This window comes from Morone saxatilis, unplaced genomic scaffold, assembly GCF_004916995.1.
Source record: "Morone saxatilis isolate NCDOM2014 unplaced genomic scaffold, NCSU_SB_2.0 Contig15, whole genome shotgun sequence".
Taxonomy (NCBI): Eukaryota; Metazoa; Chordata; class Actinopteri; family Moronidae; genus Morone; species Morone saxatilis.
In genome coordinates, this window is record NW_023339707.1 from 16,907,997 (window position 1) to 16,911,987 (window position 3,991).

Consider the following 3,991-nt stretch of genomic DNA (forward strand, 5'->3'; position numbering starts at 1 on the left):
TTTTTTTTTTTTTTTTTGAACTAAGTATGGATTGTCATTGTAGTTTTACTCACTGTTCAGGTGCTGCTTGATCTCAGTACAATGGAAATTGTATGTGCGTAAATGTGGTTCCATGTATTTTGCAAGATTGACTATCATCTGTATGTAAAACCTAAAGTAACCTTTTATTGATGTTAATTGAAAAAAAATGTCTTACCACACTGTATCGATCCTGCTTGCAAAAATATTCCTCTTAAAGCGGTTGTTTTCTCCAAAAAAAAAAAAAAAAGCAAAACAAAAAAATTCTGTGCCTGGCTTTCTCTTGCAGCCTCTATTTTCATTATGGTGGCGGCACCTGCTTGTTTCTAGAAAAACTTAAGAACGAGTTAGTCCAGACGAACCCAAATAGCTAAATCTCGACCTCAGTTTTTACCCCAGGTGCATTTCTCTGCTGTTAAAAGATTGCTGGTGTGAATGATCGCCTCAAAAATCAGGTCTGTTTTGAAGGTGCAATTCGGAGAAGCCCAGTCCATCACTTTGGAAAAGAAGCTCAGTGTCACAATACCATGTATCACCACTACATTCCACATATTGTAGTTGAAGACACCATTCCACATTATAGCTGACAGTCTGTTTATTCTGACAATGCTCCAATGAATTGAAATAATCTTATGTTTGAAAAAAAAAAAAAAATCATGTCAGTTTATTATTATGCTTGATGAAAAATGCAGTTAGTGAATGTGGAACGAAGCCTGTCTGTATATCAGGTATCTACTTGCTTTGTTTTTACTGACAAGTCTTATGGCTAAAAATTTGCTTCTGTAACAGTCTATTACCCAGTGCACACACGTGGTTGTGAACATTTAGAATAGCTCTAAAAAGCAATGACGAAATGGAGATAAACAATGGTTGGTGTAATTCTAGCTTTGTGTTTATGTATCTTAAAACCATTCTAGTTTCACTATACATGTAAGAAATAGGAAAGTGTCAAAGACCATTCAGTGAAATAAAGTTTCGTTTAAGATAACAGGCAAATTACGTCTTCATTTTTCTTCACAAGGAGTATTTTCTTAATTAAATCGTGGCGAGGATTTTTATTTTTTCCAAATAAAGATCGCAGAAAATCCACTAAGATTCGTGTGACAAGTCTCCGCCCTCCCTTTGCCACCAGGGCCGGGTTTTATCGAGTTTTAACCCCTTTCTTGTGCGAGAACTAGTTCTCATCGCGGAGTGACACGCAAGAGCCCTCTCACAAGCTTAATTGGAACAGCGATGCGCGGAGGAGCGCGGCAGGTGTTCCACGGCCATAATTAAACGAAAACAACCTCCCGCCCTTGTGGAAAAGTGATCGGCGCTCACAACCTGCTGCAGTAAAAGTCATACCTCAGATTTACGACGCACTGGCTATTTAAAACCTGTAAGTAACGTTGATTTGAAGCGATAATCCATCGGTGTGTTTAATTGGGATTTGGCTGCGTCACCTGCAGCAGTGTTGATGTGAAGTCCACAAAGAAAGGGTGTGAGTTGAGCTAACTTGAGCTAGCTCTACAAATGTGTGTTTTGTTTTTTTTTTTTGTTTTTTTGCCAAACAAATAATTTAATATTTTTTGAACTTTTAATGAATTTGAATTCCTCTTAATTCAGAAGCCCTAGCTTGATATGTTTATTGAAGCTATGCTATTAGGGGATTAAACTTAATTAAAGTTAACATTAGCCACACCCTTTCTCTCTTGACATGTTTCTTTTCCATATGAAGACCCCCATTAACCAGACATTCACTCAGTTACCAGTTTATTTGGAGCATCTAGTCAAAACTAATGCAGTGTTTAAATCCTATCTTCATCATTTTTAAGTTTTTGTTTAAAACTGCTTGTAAAAAAAACTTCAGGATCATTTTGCAGGATGTATTTTGTGGATTATACAGAGAGATGTTTGTGTTATTTACTCCACCCTCATTTATATAAAGGGGATGGACCTAATAAACTGCCGATTGAGTGTATACATCGTCCACGTTTCATGCCTACCTGCATTGTGATTTATAGTAAAACAAATCTTAACCAGCCATATGCACATTATAAAACCTTTTTCCAAGCAGGGACTAATCTGAGATTATTTTTTTTCCTACTCTTTGCAGTTGGATGAATGCACTTGTAAGTTAGTGAAACTGTAGCTTAGTAGCAAACGATCAAACAAAACCAGAATAATAACTCTCATAAAGGTAGAAATTGTGGCAGAGCTGCACGATGTGGTAAAGACAACAACAACAACAACATTGCGATTGTTTTGACAGATAATGCCATTATGATATGATTCTTGATGAATGGGAATGAGCATTTTAGCATCACAATTTTCATTTTCACTGAACAGTTAAAATCATGATGTGACATTTGTTGGGTCTTTTCCAAACAAACATGTTGTTTTTTTTGTTTTTTTTTGCCATATTGTGATTTCAGTAACGTTGAGTAATTATGCAACCCTAGCTATTGTATAGGTTTACATTGGATGTAACTTGATGTACATAATAAACTGGCAACTCGGAGCATATAGCCTTTGTGTGTAAGAATGTAGCTTTTCTCCTGTTGAACTTTTTAATCTGGAACAAACACAAACTCTCTATTCAGTAAGGACTGCTCATAACTCTTTTCTGTCTTGAACTAGCTGTTACCCAAGATGAACAGCAGCAGTGGACAAGCGTATCCCCTCGCTTCTTTGTATGTAGGAGACCTGCATCCCGATGTTACAGAAGCCATGCTCTACCAGAAATTCTCTCCTGCTGGCCCCATCATGTCAATCCGTGTGTGCCGGGACATCATCACCCGCAGATCTCTGGGATATGCCTACATTAACTTCCAGCAACCAGCTGATGGTATAGTACTTATGTGGGCCAAGTTAAAACTGTGAAAATGCATTTTTTTTTTATCACTGTAATAATTAATTTCAATGAACCATAGCATAAATAAACTCACTGAAACGTGTAACCAAGTGCCTTGCTACCTGTGACTATGATTTTCTCGCCCTGGACAGATAATTAATATATGATGTAAAAGAAGAAACTCCCTGAATTTGAATTGAATTGAAATTGAATTGAAAGCCTTTATTGTCATTGTACACAGTACAATGAGATTTGGAGAGCAGCTCCGTAAAAGTGCACACATAATTATCACATACATACATATACCCGCTGTTAAAACAACGTAAAAAACTTAATCAAGCAAAAGATGCTCCTTTTAGGTCATTACACAAAATCTATTTTGACTGGGTATTTGATGTATATATTTTATTATATATATATGTATATATATATGATATTATATAAATATAGATATATATATATATATAATATATAAACACATACATACTTACATTACCATTACACTATATATACACCCACAACAACATACACACACACACACACATATATATATTTTGTGTGGGTGTGCGGGTTTAATCCTAGATTGAAAAATGGTCATTTTCAAACTCTATCATAAACTAAACAGGTGAGATTGTCTCCCACCAGGGGTTCATTACTGGAAATACTTCTTGTTTGTTCATGTAATGAATTGAGCTAGTTATTTCAGCTAATCCATCTGCACGTCATCCCCAGGAGAATCAATAACATCAATTATTCTAAATTCCTTTTTATACCGCCTCCACCCATCGGAGCCTGACCCTTATGGCCTGTGACAGTTGTGGGCACCTCCACGCTGCACGGAGGGGCCGAAGCAAGGAAGCGACTGCCGAGGGTGACAAACCCACTGGCACAAAAATAATATTCGGGGCTGCCCTCTGCCCCTCTTTGACTTGCCATCTACAACTTTCCCGTTGTTCTCAGGCAGGGCAGAACCATCCTTGAGGGACACCGGCCCACCCCGGGTTCCCAACTCTTTAAACCTGTATGCCCAGGCAGGCGCTTTCCAGGTCAATACGGGGCCAGACCAACAGACTCAGGGAGAGCTTCTCCCCAAAGCGTCCACCATTGACTCAACCAACATTCAGGGATTGGCCAGCTCAT